The sequence below is a fragment of the Lutra lutra genome, chromosome 2 (assembly GCF_902655055.1).
Source record: "Lutra lutra chromosome 2, mLutLut1.2, whole genome shotgun sequence".
Taxonomy (NCBI): Eukaryota; Metazoa; Chordata; class Mammalia; order Carnivora; family Mustelidae; genus Lutra; species Lutra lutra.
In genome coordinates, this window is record NC_062279.1 from 121,550,244 (window position 1) to 121,574,917 (window position 24,674).

The window sequence follows — 24,674 nt, forward strand, 5'->3', positions numbered from 1 at the left end:
TTGCACTTAGTAGGTTGTCTTTAAGTTTCTGGGTTGTTTGTTTGTTGTTTGTTTTGATGGATTCATTTACAGTGTAAAAGCTTTATGTTTTGATGTAGTCCCAATAGTTAATTTTTGCTTTTGTTTCTTTTGCCTTGGGAAACATATCTAGAAAAATGTTGCTATGGCAGATGTCAGAGATATTACTGCCTGTATTCTTTTCTAGGATATTTATGTTTTTAGGTCTCATATTTAGTTCTTCAATCCATTTTGAGTTTATTTTTGTATATGGTGTTAGAAAGTAGTCCAGTTTTATTCTTTTGTATGTAACTGTCCAGTTTTCTGAGCACCATTTATTTAAAAGACTCTTTTCCCCTTTGAATATTCTTGCCTCCTTTGTCATAGATTAGTTGGCCATATAAACCTGAGTTTATTTCTGGGGTCTTTATTTGGTTCCATTGATCTGCATACCTATTTTTGTGCCAATACCATACTGTTTTAATTACTACAAATTTGTAGAACATCTTGAAATCTGGAATGGTAATACCCCCAGCTTTGTTCTTTCTCTTGCTTTGGCTATTTGGGGTCTTTTGTGGTTCTATACAAATTTTAGTATTATTTGTTTTAGTTTTGTGAAAAATGCTGTTGGTATTTTCATAGAGATTGCTTTGAATCTGTAGATTGCTTTGGGTAATATAGACATTTTCACAATATTAATTCTTACACTCCATGAGCATGGTCTTTCTATTTGTTTGTGTAATCTTCATTTTTTCTCAACAGTGTTTTGTAGTTTTCAAACTACAAGTCTTTCACTTCTTTGGTTAAGTTTATTCTGGGTATTTCATTATTTTTGGTGCAATTGTAAATGACATGTATATATGTATACATATATACATATATATTTTTTTAAATTTCTCTTTCCATGACTTCATTATTAGTATATAAAAATGCTACTGATTTCTGGGTATTAATTTTTTATCCTTCCACTTCCTGAAGACATTTATTACTTTTAGTAGTTTTTTGGTGAGGTTTTTTGGATTCTCTAAGTACATATCATGTCATCTGCAAATAGTGACAATTTAACTTCTTTACCAATATGGATGTCTCTTATTTCCTTTGTCTTGTCTGACTGCTGTGGCTAGGATTTCCAGTTCTACTTTGAATAAAAGTGACAAGAGTGGACATCTTTGTCTTGTTCCTAACCTTAGAAGGAAAGCTCTCTGTTTTTCACCATTGAGAATGATATTAGCTGGGGGTTTTTCATATATGACCTTCACTATGTTGAGGTATGTTCTCTCTAACTCCATTTGAGGGGTTTTTTCTCATGAATGGATGTTGAATCATGTCAAGTGCTTTTTTTGCACCTATTGAAATGACCATATGATTTTTATTCTCTGTTTTGTCGGTGTGGCATATGACATTGATTCATTTGTGAATATTGATCCGTCCTTGCATCTTGGGAATAAATCACACCTAATTGTGGTGAATGATCTTTTTAATATATTGTTGTATGCAGTTTGCTAATATTTTGTTGAGGATTTTTGCATTTATATTCATCATGGATATTGACCTATAGTTTTCCCTTTTTTTGTGGTGTCTTTGTCTTGTTTTGGTATCAGGGTAATCTTGGCCTCGTAGAATATGTGTGGATGCTTTCCTTCCTCTTCTACTTTTTAGAATAGTTTAATGAGAATAGAGTATTAACTCTTCTTTAAATGTCTGGTAGAATTTACATGTGAATCTATCTGGTCTTGGACTTTTATTTTTTGTTAGTTTCTTGATTACCAATTCACTTTCACTATTTGTAATTGAACTGTTCAGATTTTCTATTTCTGCCTGGTTCACTTTTGGAAGATTGTATGTTTCTAGGAATTTATCCATTTCTTCTAGGTTGTGCTGTTTGTTGCATATATAATTTTTCATAGTGTTCTTTTATAGTCCTTTGTATTTATGTGATGTCAGTTGTTAATTCTCTCTTATTTCTGATTTTATTTATTTGGTTCCTTTCTTTTTTTTTTCTTGGTGAATCTGGCCAAAGGTTTGTTGATTTTGTTTATCTTCAAAAAACCAACTCTTGGTTTCAATGAAATTTTCTCCTGATTTTTTAGTCTCCACACCATTTATTTCTGTTCTTATCATTACTATTTCCTTTTTTCCATTCACATTGGGCTTTGCTTTTTCTTCTTTTTCTAGGTTCTAGTAGGCATAATATTGGATTATTTATCTGAGTTTTTTCTTGTTTTTTTTTGTTTTTGTTTTTGTTTTTGTTTTGTTTTGTTTTGTTTTGAGATAAGCCTGTATTGCTCTATACTTCCTTCTTAGAACTGCTTTTACTATGTCCTAGAGATTTTGGACCATTGTATTTTCATTTTCATTTGTTTCCATGTATTTTTTAATTTCTTCTATGACTGCTTCATTGACCCATTTGTTGTTTCACATCATGTTATTTAGTCTCCATGTGTTTGTGTTTTTCTAGTTTTTTCTTGTGATTTATTTCAGTTTCATATCATTGTGGTCAGAAAATATGCAGGGTCTGATTTCAATCTTAAATTTATTAAGGCTTGTCTTGTGGCCCACCATGTGATCTGTTCTGGAGAACGATCCATTTGCATTTGAAAAGAATGTATGTTTGTTGTTTTTGGATGGAATGTTCTGTATATATCTGTTATATCCATCTGGTCCAATGTGTCATTCAAAGACATTGTTTCTTTTTTGATTTTCTATCCAGATGCTCTCTCCATTGATGTAAATGAAATGTTAAAGTTCCCTACTATTATTATATTACCATCAATTTCTCTCTATATGGTCATTAGTATTTTCTTTATGTATTTAGATGTTCCAGTGTTGCATGTGTAGAGATTTACAATTGTTATATCCTTTTATTGGATTGATCCCTCTATCATCTGTAATGCCCTTCTTAGACTTCTGTTATAGTCTTTTTTTGAAGCCTATTTTGTCTGATATTGCTACCCCAGGTTCTTCCCTTTTCTTTTCTTTCTCTTTTTTCTTTTTCCCTTTTCTTTTGTTTCTCTTCTTTCTTTCCTTTCTTTCTTTCTTTCTTCCCTTTGCATAGTGAATGTTTTCCATCCCTTCACTTTCAGTCTGTATGTATCTTTAGGTCTGAGGTGGGTCTCTTGTATGCAATATACAGATTAGTCTTGTTTTTTAATCCATTCTCCCACTGTTTGTCTTTTGATTGGAGCATTTAGGCCATTTACATTAAAGTAATTATTAAAAGATATGTACTTATTGCCACTTTAAAACTTTGTTTTCTAGTTGTTTTTATAGTTCATTGTTTTCTTCTTCTCTTACTCTCTTTCTTTGCGTGATGAGTATCTATAGTGTTTTGTTTGGCTTTCTTTCCCTTTATTTTTTGTATATCTATCATAGACTTGGGGTTTGTGGTTACCAAGAGTTTCATATATAAATAAATAACAGTAAATAGCAGTCCCTATTAATTTGATGGTCATTTAAGTTCAGACACATTCTTATGAAAACAAAACAAAACAAAAACAAAACAAAAAAATCTTCCTTTTTCTTTTTCTTCTTATTTCCCTTCTTACTCCTTTCACGTTTTATGTATATGTTGTTGTATTTCACGTCTTTCTATTAGTATTTTTCTTACGTCTAATTATGGCCATTTCTTTTCTATAATAGAAGTCCCTTTATAAGGCTAGTTTAGTGATGATAAACTCCTTTATCTTTTGTTTGTCTGGGGAACTCTTTATCTCTCCTTCAAATCTGGATGATAACCTTGCCAGGTGAAATAAGTTGCAGGTTCTTCCTCTTTAGCACTTTGAATATATCATGCCACTCCTCTCTGGCTTGTGAAGTTTCTGCTGAAAAATTGGCTGATAGGCCTATAGGTTTTTCCTTGTAAGTAACTTTTTGTTACCAACTTTGTTGTTACCAAGAAGCACAGAGAGTTTCAAAGAAGATACCCAAAGAGGTCCATCCCCTGGTACATAATAATTAAAATGTCAAAGGTTAAAGATAAAGACAGAATCTTAAAGCAGCAAGAGAGAAACCAAAAGTTACCTATAAAAAAAACCATTTTTATTATTTTATTATTTTTATTGGTAATAATGGGGTTAGTTGGCTATAAATAAAATTCAACAAAATAAGAGAATGTTTTCCTATTTTCTGACCTCTATTTCATTTTGGAATAAAAAGAGCTGAATTCATCTGTTGCTTTTCAAGACTTTTGTAATCAGATTATCTAATAAATAAACAGGCCAAGTACTGGATGGGAATATTTTATTCTCTTTCCACTTAACTAATGTTTTACTGATTAAGTTTAAGTTTGTATCATTAGGGCCAAAAAAGATTTCCACTTCTTGCCAAGACACTTAGAATGAAATAAGTGAAAGCTTTAGTAAAGACTGGAGTAAATATTATTAAAGGATGGACAAAAGATTGAAACTCTCTCTAATGGTTTGGTGGGATGGGGGTTTGGGGAGGGTAAGAGGTCCAATAGGGAACTCTCTTTTTGAGAATAGCTAGGTTTGGCCCCCTACTGGGCCAGTAAAATACCACTTTCTTCCCTTGTACTGTGGCTCAGAGAAATAAAGGATAGAGTGGAAAAGAGGATATTTGGAACTGAATCCAAAATCAGTTAAGATTGATAATCTCACTAATAAAAACACTACTCACTACTCTCACAAGGGTGCTGTAGGAGCAACAAACCAAAGCTCCAGGGTTGTTCCTATCAAGTTTTATGCACCCTTGCCTTGGTTTAGTATCCACAGTCTAACAACACAGAGAAAGAAAACAACTGTTTTGCCCACAGCCAATGGACAAAACAAAGAACACAAACTTTCAACTCCCATCCCTCAAACTCTTGACCAGAAGGAAAAGCTCAGACAGTTTCCTGGAATCAAGGAGCAAAAAATCAAGGAAAAATTTCCCAACCAATTTGAGGTTAACTCTGTTATTCAAAAGAACAGACTTTGATTAAAGAACAGGAGCTGAATTAAACATTTTTTAAAAGAAAAGAATAGGGCACCTGGGTGGCTCAGTGGGTTAAGCTGCTGCCTTCGGTTCAGGTCATGATCCCAGGTCCTGGGTTTGAGCCCCGCATCGGGCTTTCTGCTCAGCGGGGAGCCTGCTTCCTCCTCTCTCTGCCTGCCTCTCTGCTTGCTTGTGATTTCTCTCTGTCAAATAAATAAAATCTTTAAAAAAAAAAAAAAAGAAAAGAATAGAACATAATATGTAAAAGACATATGAAAAATCCAAACTAGAAGAAGACAATCCAGGATATAATTTCAGGTAATAAATTAGGAAGACTTTATACTTTAAAGTAAATTAAAGAGTATATTTATAGTGAGGAGTCTATAAATACTTTATATCTCTATGAAAAGAGTGTAGGGAAAAAGTTAAAGTAACTAAAATTAGATATTAAAATGTAGACTACTTAATATCTACATTAAATTAAATTATAGTTAAATTAAATACAGATAGTTGGTTTTTTAATTAATATTAGGCAGCTTTTATGAGAAGTAATGTCTATAAAGTATTTATAAAGGACAAATGCCAGTAGGACTTTATCCTGTGTCATATGTGTGTAATGTATGTAAAATCAAATCTGTTAAAATGATATATACATGATGTTATTTACTGCAACATTGTTTGTGAGAGTAAGATATTGGAAATGAGATAAATGCCCATTAATTGGAGACCAGCTAAATAAATTATGACAATTCATACATTGGAATATGCAGTCAGTAACAAGAATGAGGCAGATCTTTATGAAATAATAATGCAAACTTTCCAAGATGTGTTGTAAGGAAGGTTTGGGAGAGAGGCTAGTTAATATTCTATACAACACTAACATTCATGTAAAAATATTTATTTGCATTTATTTGCTGACACATACATACCCTCTGGAAGGATCCACAAGAAAATGGCAAAAGAACAAGCTTCTAGGCAGGACCTGGGCATCAGGTGGACAGGGATGGAGGGAGTTTTTCAATCTATACCTTTGAGTTCCTTTTAAAGTTGATGTCATATGCATTCAAATTCATTAAAAATAGTATGATTAAGGAAATAATTTATCTGAAACAGCAAGTAGCAAAATTGACAAGGTGCAATCTATGATGTGAAGGACAAGCTTGAGAAAAATCATGCAGAATGCAGAGAAAAAAGTCAGGGGAATTGTCCAAAGAGATATGGAGGCCTTATCACAAAGTTTCAACCTACGATCAGTATCGCTTAAGTATATATACTATGATTCTAATATTATAAAGATGGAGCTATAAATATGAATTACCTTGTATTTTTATGTATAAATATCTACTTATATGTAATTGTATAATCATCATCATCAACAAAAACCACACTTGCTATGTACCAGGCACTATTCTAAGTGCTCTGTGTATGCTGTTGTTAATCCTCACAACTCTATGAGGGATGGAATCCCATCCCTGTACAGATGGGACTCCAAGATACTGAGAGGTCCTTGCCTCACAGTCACACAGCCAGTGAGTGACACAGCTAAAATTTGCACCCAAGTAGTTTGGCTCCCCAATCTGCAATCTCATGGGAAGATAAGCAGCAGTCAGTTAATATCTGGAGAAAGAGACTATTGGAAATTTTTATTTTTATTTTCTATATTAACATGTCTGAATCATTTGGATTTTTATAATAAAGTAGTGCTTTTGTAATTTACAAAAAGGTAGCTATAAATTAAAGAAGGGGTATAAAACACTAAGCAAATGTCTGAAACCATTCACCCTAACTCATTCTTATTAACAAGTTTTGTAAGAAACCTTGTTTTTGTGAGAAATCTATAGGGCCTATAATATCATTCCCTCCAAGTGCAGTGTTTGGGCTTCACTGTGGTCAGGATTCCTTGTCTCTCCAACCTGCTGTCAGACACCTAAGCCATTGGGTTCTGGCTCCTACATTTTTGTGTATAGTTAAACCTTGTTGCTGCTCTTCTAATTGTCATGTCAGCATGAAAACTCTTGCCTGGACATCCCAGTCCTCTCGGCAAGGATTATTGTTCTTATCTTCATCTTTCAGTTAAACAATACCAGCATGTCTTAGTTCAGGCTACTATAATGGAATACTATAAACTAGGTGGCCATATAAATGACAGAAATATATTTCTCACCGTTCTGGAGGCTGGGAAGGCCAAGATCAAGGAGCCAGCAGATTCAGTGTCTGGTGAGAGCTTGCTTCCTGGTTCTTAGACTGCCGTCTTCTCCCTGTGTCCTCACCCAGCAGAAGTGGCAAGGTATGTCTCTGGGGTTTTTCTTCAAAGGTCATTAATGCCATTCATTCTTGGGGACTTCATCCTCATAGACCTTACCACATCCTAAAGGCCTCAGCTCCTATTACCATCACACCGGGGATTAGGGTTTCTCATATGAATTGTGGGGAGACAAACATTTAGTCTATAGCAAGCAATATAGCAAATTTATGAAGGTGGGCCTTATGATAGCAATTGCAGCATTTCCAAACCCCCAAATTTCAGAGATATTTCAGACCCAAAGCAATTCAATAAATAACCTTTCCCTGCTTGCAATTCCTATACTATAATGCAATTTTTATAATACTTTAATATAATTTATATAGTGGTATAGTATACTATTTATCAATACATTTATAATATTTGTACTATTATACACACACACACACACTAAATATTTACCATGTTAATGATGAGGGACAAAGATAATTGAGGTCTGTTTGAAACTTAAGCTTTTCACCAGAGCATGGTTTGAATAGCTATATTCCTCATATCTTTTTTTTTTTTTAAGATTTTATTTATTTATTTGTCAGAGAGAGAGGGAGAGAGAGCGAGCACAGGCAGACAGAATGGCAGGCAGAGACAGAGGGAGAAGCAGGTTCCCTGACGAGCAAGGAGCCCGATGCGGGACTCGATCCCAGGACGCTGGGATCATGACCTGAGCCGAAGGCAGCTGCTTAACCAACTGAGCCACCCAGGCGTCCCTTTTTTTTTTTTTTTTTAAGATTTTATTTATATATTCCTCATATCTTAAGTCTTCTAGTGACATTTACTCTTTTCATGACAATGGGTTACCACTTAGTAAGACATTAAGGCTTATATACAACATTTAAAATTATTAAGAATAAGCAGTTATGCTCTCTCTCTCTCTCAAAGAAATAAAATCTTAAAAATAAAGAATAAGCAGTTATAAAAAATCTTAAGAGCATCATTTCCTCTCAAGAGTCTAGATCTCGATCAAGAGCCTAGATCACCTTAAGAGTTAAGATGGTAGGGGTGCCTGAGTGGCTCAGTGGTTAAAGCCTCTGCCTTTGGCTCAGGTCATGATCTCAGGGTCCGGGGATCAAGCCCCACATCCGGCTCTCTGCTCGGCGGGAGCCTGCCTTCCCCCCTCTCTCTGCCTGCCTCTCTGCCTACTTGTGATCTCTCTCTCTCTCTCTGTTAAATAAAAAAATAAATCTTAAAAAAAAAAAAGAGTTAAGATGATAGGAGAGGGAGCCTTGGTGGCTCAGTTGGTTGAGGGACTGCCTTTGGCTCAGGTCATGATCCCAGACTTCCAGGATCGAGTCCCACATCAGGCTCCCAGCATCTTGGGGAGTCTGCTTCTCCCTCTGACCTTCTCCTCTCTCATGCTCTCTCTCACTCATTCTCTCTCAAATAAATAAATAAAATCTTAAAAAAAAAAAAGATGGTAGGAGAATTAACAAATTCGGCTTGTTCAGTCAGATACAATAACTCCTATATGTGGGCATACACTAAGAATACAGATATGACAAGATGTAGTTGTAATAAATGTAGGTGTAATAAGAGCTTGTACGTATCTGTGTGGAATGGAGATCCCAGCTATAACTTAAAAGTGTGCCTACAGTTTTATCAACAATCTCCACCCACCTTCTCCCACCATTAGATTATCAGGAGCCCACAGGGAGCTTGGTTTGAAACAAATCCAATCACCAAACATGGCCAGACATGTTGAAAAAATGGAAGATTCCACTGCTTATAATTTAGTGCAAGTAATGTTATGGGTCTTCTATATAATGTAGGTATAAAAGAGAAAGGTTTTTCTTTTTAACTTTTTCCAGTAGGTTCTTTACATGCATGTCTGCCTCTGTGTATTGCCTAAAGATCAGAAATTTACAAAAGGCCATGGACAGGAAATTATCCTCTACTTGGCCTAGTTTCCTTAGTATTTCAACCTAATGAGTTAATCTTGTGTTTCATTTTTTCAATTCTGGAATCTGGTTCTTATTTAGCCATCCGATTAACAGGAATTACTTTTGAAGTATACTATTACAAGAAGACAGAGGCTAGAAGAAGGCATTACACATCGGATTTCCTGTTTATAGATTTGCAAAATATTTTAAGACTTTAATTAAGTAAATAATGGAGGAAAATAGAATATATCTAAACAATGTACCCACCACATATTTCTATACAAACGGGCTGGATGGCTTGCTCTAATGTCTGACTCAGAGTAAAACATTCTGGTGCATTCGTGTACACAAGAGAAGAAATCCGACCTGATGACAGACAGATCCAAATGTGGTGTCTACTGGGAAACAAGTGGCAGTGTTTAGCACTTCATTAAAAAGATTTCACCCAAAATATAATGCTGGCATGTTGAATTTCTTCTTTTTTTATTTTTTATTTAAATTCAGTTTAGTTAACATATAGTCTATTGCTAGCTTTAGAGATAGAATTTAGAGATTCATCAGTTGCATAGAACACCCAGTGCTCATTCCATCAAGTGCCCTCCTTAATGCCCATCACCAGTTACCCTTCCCACCACCACCTCCTCCCCAGCAACCCTCAGTTTCCTATAGTAGAGTCTCTTATGGTTTGCCTCCTTCCCTGTTTCCATCTTATTTTATTTTTCCTTCCCTTCCCCTATGTTCATCAGTTTTGTTTCTTGAATTCCACATATGAGTGAAATCATATGGTGTTTTTCTTTCTCTGACTTATTTCACTTAGCATACTACCCCCTAGTTCCATCCATATTATTGCAAATGACAAGATTTTGTTCTTTTTGAAGTTATGTAGTCTATCGTAGTGAGTAGTATTCTGTTATATATATATGTATCTCATCTTCTTTATCCATTCATCTGTTGATACACACCTGGGCTCTTTCCATAGTTTGGCTATTGTGGACATTGCTGCTATAAACACTGGGGTGCAGGGGTCCCTTTGAATCACTATGTTTGTATCCTTTGGATAAATACCTAGCAGTGCACTTGCTGGGTCATAGGGTAGCTCTATTTTTAATTTTTTGAGGGACCTCCATCTGTTTTCCAGAGTGGTTGTACCAGTTTGCATTCCCACTAGCAGTGTAAGAGGGTTTCCCTTTCTCTGCATCCTCACCAGCATCTGTTGTTTTCTGAGTTGTTAATCTTAGCCGTTCTGACTGGAGGGATTCTGAATTTCTTAATTGACAAGATATTATGCTGTCAAATTGTCTATCAAGACTATTCAGTATCTCTTCAACTTCAACTTCAATTCAATTCTCTGTTCTTTTTTCCTACCATTTTTTGAAAATAAATATGCAAGAAAGTCACCAACAACAATCTGTCATCAATTTTTCTTGCTAACCTCAAGGTGTTGAATGCTCCTTCTTTCTATGGTATTTCTGCTTGTGCAGCAGAGACATCTGATTTCTTAATAGCAGTAACAATACTTGGAATTTCAGTGTTTTGGGTTTTTTTTTTTCCCCTCTAAGGGGCACATTAATCTTATATACTCTGTCCAAAAATTACCATATGATAATTTCCAATTTCATTAAGACTTTCATGTATGCACAGGGAATTCGAAGAAAATTAATATTCAGTACTCATTATGAATTTTTTAAAAAGGAGAAGCCTGCGGTGCCTGGGTGGCTCAGTTGGTTAAGCGACTGCCTTCAGCTCAGGTCATGATCCCAGAGTCCCAGGATCGAGTCCTACATTGAGCTCCCAGCTCCATGGGGAGTCTGCTTCTCCCTCTGACCTTCTCTCCTCTCATGCTCTCTCTCGTTCTCTCTCTCAAATAAATAAATTCTTAAAAAAAAAAAAGGAGAAACCTGCATTTTTCTTTTCTCCACATCTATAGCAAATATTGTGAGAAGTTTCTCAAGGTGTTTAAAGAAGAAAAAAGGAAGTAAAGTTTTAAAAAAAGAAATAGATTCTTTTCAAGCTCAGAAGTTTCTTGACTTTGATGAAGTTATAATATAAACAGCTTAAGGGAACATGGGATTTAAAAGCAGTTTTATATGTTGGAAAACAAGCAGCATTTTTATGAGGCTACTATTGGAACATACACCAATGCCAGCTCCTGCTTTTAGAGCAAACGAAGTCTTCCATTACCAGTCCCTTAGCCAACCTGTTCTGTTCCAGCTTAAGTTTTGTAGTGTACATTTTCCCAAGTAAAAGACAAAACAAAATACAACAAAACCCTGTCACTAAATGAGCATCTTATTAAATATATTGTTTTCCAGCTAATTTTGTTTCCTGTTGCTCAAGTACAAGGATAAACAGGTTATTCTTCTGGGCTCCGTGTCTGAAACTCTTTCTAGTGATAGGATTGTTGTAAAGATCAGAAAGACACTATATATGAAAGTGCTTTAAAATATAAAAGGAATCCTACAAACATAAACATCGTACCAAATCACTTTGTGATATGTACATTTTCTCCTTTTGTTTTTATTTTTCTCTTTTATCCCATTATTACTTTCTGAATAATCAAAAATCAAAACTATTATATTGGAATTATAATGTTATTCAGTTAGGTTGAAAATATTTAAACCTTTGGTTTTGTCTTTCTTGGAAATTAACAAAAGTACTCCACTGCAAATTTTTACTTCCAGTCAAGGCTGGTATATTTAAAAAGATCAGAAAACATGATCTAAAGATCTCATTTTCTTTTTTTAATTTTAGTTTTTAAATTTATTTCAATTCTAGTGAGGTTTAGATACAATGTTATATTAGTTTCAGGTTTACAATATAGCAATTCAACAATTCCATAGATTACTCAATGATCCTAAATGTACTCTTGATTCCCTTCACCTATTTCACTCATCCTCTCACCCACCTCCCCTCTGGTAACCATCAGTTTGTTTTCTATAGCTAAGACCCTCAAAAAAAAAGTCTCTTTTTTTCTTTGTTCATTTGCTTTGTTTCTTAAAGTCCCACATATAAGTGAATATAAGTGAAATCTCACACACACACACACACACACACACACACACACTACATCTTCTTTATCCATTCGTTATCGGGGAACACTTGGGCTGCTTCCATCGTTTGGCTATTGTAAATAATGCTGCACTAAACATACTGCATATATCCCTTCAAATTAGTGTTTTTGTATTCTTTGGGTAAATACCCAGAAATGCAATTACTAGATCATAGATCAGTTCCATTTTTAATTTTTTCCCCCCAACAGTGCAAGAAGGTTTCTTTTTCTCCACATCCTTGCCAACAACTTTTTGTTTCTTGTCTTCTTGATTTTAGCCATTTTGAAAGGTGTAAGGTGATATTTCATTGTAGTTTTCATTTGCATTTCCCTGATGATGAGTGATGTTGATTGAGCATCTTTTCATGTGTCTGTTTGCCAGCTGTATGTCTCCTTTGGAGAAATGTCTCTTCATGTCTTCTGCCCATTTTTAATTGGGTTAATTGTGGATTTTGTGTTGATTTGTATACGTTCTTTATATATTTTGGATACTAACCCTTTATCAGATATGTCATTTGCAAATATCTTCTATTAAGTAGGTTGTCTTTTAGTTTTGTTGATGAATCACTTGCTATATAGAAGATATTTTGATATGGTCCCAATAGTTTATTTTTATGTTTGTGTCCCTTGCCTCAGGAGACATATCAAGAAAGAAGTTGCAGGGTATCTGAGCAGCTCACTTGGTTAAATGTCTGCCTTGGGTTCAGGTTGTGATCACAAGGTCCTGGGATTGAGCCCCACATCAGGCTCCTGCTCAGCTGGGAGCCTATTCCTCTTCCCTCTCCCCCTGCTTGTGCTTGCTTGCTTGCTTGCTTGCTTTCTCTGTCAAATAAATAAACAAAATCTTGAAAGAAAGAAAGAGAAAAAGAAAGAAAGAAAGGGAAAAGGAAAGAAAAAGAAAGACAGAAGGAAAGAAAGAAGAAAGAAAGAAAGAAAGTTAGTTAGTTGCTATGGTTGATGTCAGAGAAATTACTGCCTGTGCTCTCTTCCAGGATCTTTAGGGTTTCAGGTCTCACATTGAGGTCCTTAATCCCTTTTGAGATTATTTTTGTGCATGGTTTAAGAAAATGGTCCAGTTTCATTCCTTTGCACATAGCTCTCCAGTTTCCCAACATCATTTATTGAAGAGACTGTCTTTTTCCCATTGGATATTCTTTTCTGCTTTGTTGAAGATTAATTGACTATATAACTGTGGGTTCATTTCTGGGTTTCTATTCTGTTCCCTTGATCTATGCATCTATTTTTGTGCCAGTACCATACTGTTTTGAATACTATAGCTTTGTTTTTCGGGGGTTTTGTTTTTTAAAGATTTTTATTTACTTATTTGACAGAAAGAGAGAGAGAACACAAACAGGAGGCGTGGCAGGCAGAGGGAGAAAGAGAAGCAGGCTCCCTGCTGATCAGGGAGCCCAATGTGGGGATCTATCCCAGGACCCTGAGATCATGATCTGAGCCAAAGGTAGACGCTTGACCAACTGAGCACCCAGACACCCAAATACTATAGCTTGGTAATACAACTTAAAGTCTGGAATTCTGATATTTTCAGTTTTTTTTTGTTTTGTTTTTTTGTTTTTTTCTTTTTCAAAACTGCTTTGGCTATTTGGGGTTTTTTGTGGCTCTATACAAATTTTAGGATTATTTTAGCTCTGTGAAAAATGCTATTGTTATTTTGATAGGGATTGCATTGAATCTGTAGATTGCTTTGGGTAGTATATTTCAATAATATTTGTTAACATTTTAACAATATTTTTTCTTCCAATCCATGAACATGGAATGTCTTTCCATTTGTTTGGGTCAGTAAAGAGCTCATTTTCTAAATATTAGTTTTTCTCCTCAGTTTTCAGTGATTAACCAGCTGCTTTTGTTCTGATTAAAATTTTCATGGAAGTAAAATTTCACATCATGGTATGCATCCCTCAGAAATCTCATCTTATACTTTAGGGTAATTCAAATTGTTCCAAAGGTATTTAGGGTAAAGAAATCAATGGTTATAATAAGTTATTTCTTTTCCTGGTCTTTATAAACAATGATCTCCTTTGGGAAACCAAATGTGTACAAAAGAAGACAGAGAAAACAAGAAAAAATTGTCAGGTGCCTATAGACACAGGGAGTACGGTCTGTGTTTGGCCTGTATCCCATTCCTAGGGAGTTCTGCTCAGACCAGTACTATAGTGAGCATATATTTTGTATATTAAACATGCAAAAAGGAAAAACTAAAACCTAAAATGTAGCCCACTTCCAGTTATCTACATACTTATTATTTTTTTAAAGATTTTATTTATTTATTTTTTGACAGAGAGAGACAGAGAGAACAAGCAGCAGGAGAGAAAGAAGAAGGGAGCCTGACACAGGACTCGATCCCAGGACCTTGGAATCATGACCTGAGCTGAAGGCAAACATTTAACCAACTGAGCCATTCAGGAGGCCCTGCTTATTAATTTTTTTTCTAGCTTACCAAAAAAAAGGAATTTCATAAGAGATGGGGGCTCTAGCTTGCTCCCATGCTGCTTCCCCTAATGATTAGTGTTTATTATTATGTCATAATCTAAATTTTTATAATTAGCCTAAGTAAAAATAAGAGAGAGAGAGAAATAAACCCATTCTTTAAAAAATCAATGCATTACAAAGAAAAAATAGAATTTGGGAGTTCGTATGGTTCATGTCTCTAGGATGGATAATTATGAGGAGCTCTCAGGTCAGAGTATACTAACCAGAACAGAGACATGTGCAGAAAACAGACCTGCTTCACTGTTAGTTACTAGCCCTTAGTTTGTCTTCATTCAGTTTTTGCTCATCTGGATGACATAAGCATGGAAGAACCAATGCCAATAAAAGAATGTTCTACAGGGGCCCTGGGTGTCTCAGTAAGTTAAGTGTCTGGCTTCAGCTCAGGTCATGATCCCAGGATCCTGGGATTGAGCCCAGTATTGGGCTCTGCTCAGCGGGGAGTCTGCTTTTCCCTTTCCCTCTGCCCTGCTTGCGTTCTCTCTCTCTCTCTCTCAGTCTCTCTGTCTTTCAAATATATAAATAAATAAATAAAATCTTTTTAAAAATCTTAAAAAAAAATCTTTTTAAAAATGTTCTATGTTCTTTACCATATCCCTTCTTCTGAAGGTCCTTTTTTCCTACAGCTTGGTCATCTTGTTCTCTTCATCTTTAAAAATCCATCAGAATGAACTTACCTTAGAATCCACGTTGAGTTGAAGAATGGTAGAATATGCCTTGCCAAAATATGCTACTTGGGCATAGGATTATTTCTAGCTAAAGGCACTTGAAATGCAGCATATGCAAGAAGGGCACTCTGATTCCCCCCATTCTTTCCTGAGAGCAGGAGATAATACTCCCCCATGAAAGGTGCCCTTCCAGGACCAGGAGGAAAGGAACATTCTCATCATCAGAGATGGGGAGTGGAGGCTAAGAGAAAACTGTACAAATGAACCTTATTTTAAAAAAGCTCTAATCTTCCTTTAGTCTCTCCATAGGTTTTAGTTACTTTTCCACAATCGTCTCTTTTTGTCCAACCTAGTATATAACAGTTAGGTCTAGCCACTTCCTTGGGTCGTCATTTTCTTGTGAAGTCTCCTATGTACATGAAAAATAAAATTTGTATGCTTTTCTCCTCTTAATCTTTTTTATTTCAACTTACTTCTCAGGCCCAGCTGGAGACCCTAAGAGAGCAGGAGAAAAGTTTTGTTCCCTCAAGTATAGACATTATTTAATGGCTCAGATTCTTTTAAACTACTTTTTCTTTATTGCTTGCTGGTTCTCTAATCCATCTGGAATGAGTATACCTAAAATTGAAATTGTGGTAATCATAGAGCCCATCTTCCAAATGATTCTACTTACTTTCCAGTTCCTTGCTTTTTACTCTATCCCCTGCCTTGGGTGGGCATTAAAGAGGGAGGTACTTAAGGAGAAATGTGGTAAAAACTTTCAGATGACAAACTTCAATAAAATAAAATATGCACACATTTTCACAGGTTAATATTGTGTATTTTGATAGTCAAAATTTCTGGTAGTAACTCACGCCAATCTCCTTAATACTTCTGTTAGGCAAAAGTTTTTCCTCTTGAAAATCACCATTAATGTTTGAATAAAGATGAAAAGTTCATATTACCTATATATTTTAAGCAAAATATTTTATTTTTGTGGGCAATTTTTTTTTTCTTGAGAGAGTACATGCGCAGGAGGGGAGGGACAGAGGAGAGGGAGAAAGAGAGAGAGACTCAAGCTGGCTTCACCTCAGTGTGGAGCCTGATGCGGGCTCTATCTCACGATTCGGATCATGACCTGAGCCAAACCAAGAGTAGGATATTTAACTGCCTGAGCCACCAAGGCAAAATGTGGGTAATTAATTTTTAATAATATTATAGATTTCTCCAGAATAAAGAATGCTTTCTTACATTTTTAATTTCTCATTTAAGAGATCAGTTTATTCTGAAATATGTTACAGAGGAGAAATGGAAGGATTTTTTAAAAAAATAAAATATTAAAAAAAATAAGTATTGGGGCGCCTGGGTGGCTCAGTGGGTTAAGCCGCTGCCTTCGGCTCAGGTCATGATCCCAGGTCCTGGGTTCGAGCCCCACGTCGGGCTTTCTGCTCAGCAGGGAGCCTGCTTCCTCCTCTCTCTCTGCCTGCCTCTCTGCCTACTTGTGATTTCTCTCTGTCAAATGAATAAATAAAATCTTTAAAAAAAAAATAAGTATTGCATATATTACATTAAAACCCCTACATTTCTAGTTATTACTTGCTGCATTAAATTAAGTATGCTATCATTTAAGCTAATAGGAAACATTTGGTTTGAAGCTTTTTATTGATTTTGACTAAAACACAATTTGCCTTTCTTTACTTACATTATTAAGAACTATATGTAATAAGATAAAAAGTATGTTTGGGATTATTTCTTTAAATAATTGAAATTATAATATTTGAATTGAATTATAATATAACACTTCATAAAAGTAAAACACATAGAAACACTGAGGAAAATTAAATAGAATATGAACAAAAATAAAAATGTACTAAATCAGTTTGTCATAGTGACAAACAAAAATAGCAATACAAGGCAAAATGGGCATCACTGGCTAAATGAAATGCATCTTGAATTCATTTGTGGTGCGGAAATTAATTCAGTTCTTTAAATATGTCTCTCCTCCTCTCTCTCTTTCCTTCTTTACACACATACACACACACACGCTCACACACACATATTCAGTGCTGAGCTCACCACAAGTGTAGCTACAACTTAATGTTCCAGTTTTAGCATATGTGCTGGAGAAGCAGCATGAGAATGTTTTTTCTCTCAATTCAGTTATCTCCAACAAATGTATTTTGAAAGCCCTCTGTGTAGTAGTAGTCACTTTGGGGGCTATCAAGTTAACTAAGACACTGGTCCTTTGAGAACTTACTGTCCAGTGGAAGAAATGAATTAAGCACACATACACTTATAATAGAAAATGGAGTCAAATAAGCACCATTCATGAGAACTCGATGGTATAGGAGATCAAGGAGTTCATTTTGCTTGAGGAAACCAGAAGTCTTACTTGAAGTAAAAGTATGGGCTTTGCAGGATGGTGAGATTTTTACAGAAATGATGGCAGAAAAGCTGAGAGGAATGATGTAAAACCAGCAGCATCAGTAAGGGCACAGAGACAGCCCCATGTAGAGGAATTAGGAACCAGTCATTCTGTCTCACTGCAGTGTGTAAAGTGGAGAGTAGCTGGCGTGGCAGGCGGGTGGGGAGAAGGCTGAGAACGGAAATGAAACCACCGGTAGAAAATGGTCCTTTATTTAGAACACAGTGCGGATTCCGTGGAGGTTCTGGAGGAAGAACATGACATGTTCAAGTAGCAGTTCAAAAAAATTATTTTTAAACGAGACTCTAGGTTAGACTGTAGCTACAGAGATTGACGAGCAGGTACTTGCATTGCCCAGAAAAACAAAGGAGGCGGTGGAAGTGAATGAGAAAACACAAAGCCAGAGATACTTCAGAAGCAAAATCTTTAGGACATGGTAATCAGAACAACTTGGGAGCTAAAGGTGTTAGTTACTCTTGTGACAGTCAGGTAACAGAAGGTTAAATTGAACTAGCTTAGGCAGAGTTCACAAAATCCAGCCCTGGGAGCAATGAGAGCCAAGTAGAGGCAAGGGGCCAAATGCCACCATGTCTCTCATTTCCTGTCTACCCTGCAGGCTAACACCAATCTTTCCTTTTCCAGAAGAGCTTTTTCCACATGGCAAATGTGGCACTAATATCCCCAGAGGTTTATGTCTGAGACGACACTGAGAAGAACTGACAGACATTGCTGTCTTATCGAATCCAAACGTCCCAGGATATAACTGTAAAATTTTTAGATGCTTCCTGTATACCAGGCACTTGCTAAGCAATTTGCATGTATTATCTCATTTAATATTCATAAAAGTTCAGTGAAGTAGGTACTCTTACCGTACTAACTTTAGAATTAGAAAAACCCATGCAACCTAGCTAGAGTACAGTATCCCCGTGATGGAAACTCTGACATTTGACACCAGAGTTGAGCATTTACCATTGTGTGCTATTGCTCATTGGAAGCACACTGTGCATCTACCCTGCAGCCAATCCACTGAGGCCAGAGAAAGTAGAATCCTAGAAGACCATGGCTGTGAAGCTAGGATGGGACAGTACTTGAAGAAGCAGGGGTGGCAGACAAACAAGCTTCTAGAGAGCCGTGAAACAAAGAAAAATCTGATGTGTTGGGCCAGGATCGTCAAGAAGTAATCATCCGCAAGGAGGCACAATGAGTGTGCCTTGGACTGGTTTAGTTTGTGCTGGACGCTTATGGAGGTGGATATATCTAGCAGGTTAGTGGGGATGAGAGGGCTTGCATCCAGAGATAAGCTAGGTTTAGAAAGCCAGGACTCACACTCAGAGCAGTGGTAACCAAAGCAAAGGGAGTGGATGTTATTTGAGGAAAAAAGTACGGAAAGGGAACTAAAAATGCAAGAAAGAGTGTGAATGCTTGGTGGAGGAGCTGGGGAAAGGAACCTGAGAAATACTGCTGTAGTTGGAGAACAGGAAAAGGAACAGGCAGTAATAAGGGAAACAGAGAAGGAGTGGCCGGGAGAAGAGGAAAAGGATGAGAGAGGAAATCCAAAGACAAGAACGCTACAAGATGGTGTGTATTACCCTATACCCAAGGAGGGCCAAAAAAATCTAATCACTGATATCTATTTTTCAGCCAAGTGTGAGAAGGAATAGTCCAATTAATAGTGGTATAGGGAAGAGGGTCAGGAAGTGGCTTGCAGGTGTAGATGAGTCTTTGAAAAGGTCAGGGGTGAAGGAAAGGAAAGAAATGGGATGGGGAAAAACATTTTATAATAGTGGAGCCAAAAGTCTGCTGTAAGACCAGGGGAGAGAGCCAACAGAAAAGGGGGAAACACACGTAGAGAGCTCTGAGACGGAGGGCTTATCTGGAACCTGGCTCTCCAGCAACGTGTTCTATCTGGAATACGATGAAGAGCTAAGAACAAAAATAGTCTGAACAGTCAAAGTCAATGTCATTATACCTATTCAATTAATTTCTTGGATTTTACATAAAAGAAAATGGATTCTTTTACAAAATAGAATTAAACTCATTCTAGTCTAGATCAGAGAGGTGAAGAAATGTTTCTCCTGAGCTCTAGCCTGGCAACAGGAAACTACACCCACATATACACTTAATAAAAGGTCAAATAAATTAAATTCCCATTTAATGAGCTAAACATTGCCAGAGAGCAGAAACAGATGTAGTATATTTCGACATAGCTTTCTTTGAGGCCAGAATCTCTAGGATAAGAGAGGTGGGATAAGAGCAAGGGGATGAAGCTGACACTGTCCCTGCAAGGTAGGGTTTTTCCACCTAGAAGCATCATTCTGGCTATAATTCTTTTTTTTTTTTCTTAAGATTTTATTTATTTGGGAGGGATAGAGCACAAGTTGGGGGAAGGGGCAGAGGGAGAGGGAGAGTCAGACTCCCCTCTGAGCAGGGAGCCCAATGCAGGGCTGGATCCCAGGACCCCAGAGTCATGACCTGAGCTGAAGGCAGAGGCTTAAGACCAAGCCATCCAGGAGCCCCTACAATCCTGTCCTTTCATACCTGCTAGAACTTGCCATGCTAGAACTGCACTAACACCGTATGTCATTACATTCAATGAAAGACTCATAAATACCAGGTTTTCCTGGTTCCTTCATCAAACTTAGCATCAACAGGACACATCAGTGTACAATCAGTGCCCAGGAGCCCCAGATAACAGCTCTGCTTCTGGTTCTCAGTATCCTAGAAAGTACATTTCCTCTCTATGCCAGAAGTTATCTAGTGCCCCTGCATACCTTCTCCCTCCTCCTGTGTGCCCTGGGAGGCAGATTGGTATGGACTGCATCAAAGGAATTTATCTTGCCTCCTACTTGGGTTTAGCCACTGGAAGAACTGAAAGGACACTGGAGTATATGAGGAGAATGAGGGAGGTCAAGGACTTATTCTCACATCTCTCTCCCAGAAGGGTCTTTGTAAGTTAGCGGCAGCCTTCCACCCAGACCATAACTCCTGCCAGCACTTAGATCTAGGTTCTAGAAACTAACTGCCCCCTCTCCTTCAGACCTCGAATTTGTATTCATTCCCACTGTTAGTAACTCTGGGATATGGACATTGCTGCTTCCTTAAACCCTACTCTGACTTCTGTAAATAGAATATTATACTCTCATCAAATCACCCAAGTTTTTTTTTTTTTTTAAGATTCTATTTATTTATTTCACAGACAGAGATAGGCAGAGAGGCAGGCAGAGAGAGAGGAGGAAGCAGGCCCCCTGCTGAGCAGAGAGCCCAATGCGGGGCTCGATCCCAGGATCCCAGGATCCCAGGATCATGACCTGAGCTGAAAGCAGAGGCTTTAACCCACTGAGCCACCCAGGTGCCCCAAATCACCCAACTTTGAGCTGCTACTTATTTCTTGCAGGACTGGACTTCTACTACCATCCCATGGCAGGTAGGTTTCCGCTCCCACGCCAATTCTAATCAATTAGTAGGAGCTACTTAGCGCATCTTTGGTGAATAATTCTGAAGACCACATCCAAGATTTTAGTGCTTGATGGGTAGTGATGACAAGTAGCTCTTGTTGTAATGGCAATCCTTGTTCTACATTTTCACAGTTATGATCACCTCCTGTCCAAATTCTTAGAAGATTTAAAACCAAACAGAGAGAGATTTGTTACAAGTGGGGACACTGAGAACAGTTATAAAGGGTTGGTTGACAGACTAGTAGAAGAAGAGTGAAAGGAAAGCTCAAAAGCAGATGAACAAACATACAAGCAAACAGAACCAAACGTGCAGACAACGTGCAGATTGTAGGCCAATCTAGAGTTCACTCTGCCCTCTTAATGGCATTCTTGAGCAACTATATAAAAAGCTAAATATGTTTGGCATACTTTCTTTGAAAAAGACAAAAGGCATATCACACATTTGATAAAGATTTCTATCCCAAAGGGCTAAAATGTTTCTCAGTGATCTGAAAAGCTGTCTTATACCTCACTGGCTGGTTTGTACTCCATGTCAGTTCATCAGTATCTAAAGAGATTTCATGAAGAGATTTCAATTACCCTTTTATTCCTCACTATTGCTGTTGCCAAAGTTCCTAAAATTCTGGTTCATCACAATAGACACTGCGAGCTGATGATTCCAGCCCTACTGTGGATCAAGAGCCAATGATGCCAAACTAGTGACCGGGAGACAGTGAGCTGTATGTTCTTCCCCTGCGGTACTTGGGGCCCTAGCTTACTCCGCACCCCCTAGAGCTTGTTGTTACCATTCCCCTTTTCACCCCATTGAAATGTATTGCTCAGGGCACACTCTGTGTTTTAGGCAGTATAATGCCAATAGTTTCAATTAGCAATAATTGTGCCTCAGACAAACCTCAATGGCTATGATACTGCCACTGCACAAAGCTTAATGCCCATAGTTTCTTCAGGGTTAATAAACTATTGAGAAAAGATAAGTGAGCCTTCCTCTGATCTGAGAGAACAGAGATCCCACTTCACATCAACCTTCTGGGACTATGCAGCAGCCACTGTTGAGGCTGTGTCATGCAAGAAACAGCTAAACAGTTGTTATGCTGCTTGCTTAAACCCTACTCAGACTCTGTAATAGCTTTGTAGGGGGAGCAAAATTGTGTGAGAACTTGGGGCTCATTTGATAAGCTTCCAGTCTGGTGAAGAAGGTAAGCATAGGCCCTGCTAACTACAATTAAAGAAAGACCTTGGCCAAAGCAGTCTGGTCACCACACAACCCTGAACATGCTAGAAAGCCAGATGTACCCAGCCCTGGACCTCTCTGGGAACTATAGGAGCTGTGGGAGCTCTGATAACTGGACCTCCCTTCCATAATGGGGCCAAGGTGATGTCTGGCTGGAAAGAAGTGTCTATAATCTGGTGTCAGAGCCAACCAGAGATGTGAACTCAGGCTTCATTGATGACTTTTCCTCCTTTGTGCTTTATCCTACCCCTAATCCTAAATTCCTATTCAAGTCATTTCTTGAGTGACATGGATCTTTCTCCCCAGGCAAAGGAGTACATTCAGTTCTGTTTGAATGAATGAATACTGAATGAATACATTCAGTATTGTTTTTTGGCCAACTCTCCTGGTCTTTGTATTTTGATTGGACACTGGAAACATGCCAATAAAATGGATGCTGTAAAGAAGTGCCAGCTGATCTGGACTGTGAAGGACAAGAAGAGCTCTGACGGGTGAAGAAGAAAAGTTAGCGTCTTCTAGGTGTAAGAGAGTCAATACTTCATAGCATGACCTCTAGTGTGAAGGAATGTAACATTTTAAATTTTTTTATAACTAAACTTAGTCTTTACCTTTTGACATAAGAATTACTTTGAGCTCGGGTGCCTGGGTGGCTCAGTCAGTTAAGCGTCTGAATCTTGATTTTGGCTTAGGTCATGACCTGAAGGTTATGGAATCGAATTCTGCATCAGGCTCCTCACTAAGGGTAGAGCCTGCTTAAGAGTCTCTCTCTCTCTCCCTCTCCCTCTACCCCACACATGGTTGCTCACCACCCCCCCACCCCAAATAGAATTACTTTGAGATAGAGGCATTAGAGTTCCTCAACCCCATTATCTACCTAAAAGCAGAACCTCTCAGAAGAATTCCATTTTCATAAATTTCCCCAGGAGCAAATACATCTAATCTCTTCCCAGAGAGAAGCTGAAAATTTGATAACATATCCAAACATTTTCACAAACTGTCACATCTCCCATCTGTTCTCCTAAGTGTCCTTTCATCTTGTAAAAAAAAAAAAAAAAAGTCATCTGTGTTTCCATAAGTGCCTTCTGCCTTCCCTTCTAAGAAGTCATTTATTCTCCCAGAAATGCCTGTCTGCCCCACTTCATCCCTTAGTAACATGGTATATATGCTCAAATCTTACCACTTCTTTGGATATTCATTTCTTTCTGTGATGTTCCCATGCATGTAAAATTAAAAATTAATAAATTTGTATGTTTTATGTTTCGTTAATCTATTTGTTGTAAATTTAATTTACAGGCCCCCCAGTTATGAAACCTAAGAGGGTAGAATAAAAGTTTTTCCTCCCCTACATGTGTCACCTGATATCTCAAAACATAATCATGTTGGCTCCAGTAAATTCAATCATTTCTGTTAGTTTCTTTCTTATTTCAAATTTAAACTTGGTCATTCATTCAAGAATCCACCCCCACCCCCAATTCTCCCAAAGTGACAACTTTTTGAGGGAGTGTCTTAGATTTTCTCAAAGCAGAACCTAAAGCAGGGATTCTTCTGTAAGTGATTGATTGGGGGAATGCTCTCAGAAGAAAGTTTTAAGTAAGTGAGGTTAAGCAGGATTCCTCAGGAAGAAGCTAAGAACAATGAGATTTCTGTTGAAATCTAACCTCAACTTGCCATCGAGCCCTGGAGTGTGAATGACACCACAAAGTTGACACCTCTGAGGCAAGGGAGACAGGTTTTTGTACCTGTGTCAGTCAGTCATTGGCTCCCTGGTTGGGATGGGGTAGAGATAACCTCCCAGATAGTTTTGGGCAGTTCCCTGATGAGGACACTTCTCTGGAGAAGGGTACCTCCAAAAAGTGAGTTATTATCAGCCAACACTCACAACAGCTAAGGGTGGTATACTGGTCAAATAAAGGGGATTGGATAAGGCCAACAGTGTCTACTAGAAGGGACTTCTGAGGTGTCCAGGCATGAGGCCAGTGTTCTACAAACTTGTTTTACCACTCTATCATGTAGTAGTCTCCGCTTATCAGCAGTTACTGACACCTCTGTACCACACAGATGTGCTATTACATTTAGTTTTCAAGTGGCCATCAAATGAGATATAACTGAGAATTCAACTGATTCCTAGATGTAGCCAGTGTAGAACATCTACATCCTAGCCCTGAGAGCCCTACAGCATAGGCCTACAGCTCTGAGAGCCCTCCCCCCATAATCCTTTCATCCCTCCCAGAGCTTGGAGAGCACTAACTGTGCTCTG

At 37.4% G+C, this 24,674-nt stretch overlaps 1 long non-coding RNA gene and 1 pseudogene across 1 annotated transcript; one reads left to right on the plus strand and one right to left on the minus strand.

Moving 5' to 3' along the window:
* The first annotated feature begins 7,100 nt into the window (after positions 1-7,100).
* LOC125093357 (uncharacterized) lies at positions 7,101-23,081 on the plus strand. The gene is made up of 3 exons (XR_007125214.1): positions 7,101-7,216; positions 21,126-21,155; positions 22,724-23,081. It is a non-coding gene; the product is annotated as an uncharacterized LOC125093357 (long non-coding RNA).
* LOC125094487 (uncharacterized) lies at positions 21,988-22,112 on the minus strand (annotated as a pseudogene).
* Positions 23,082-24,674: the final 1,593 nt, after the last annotated feature.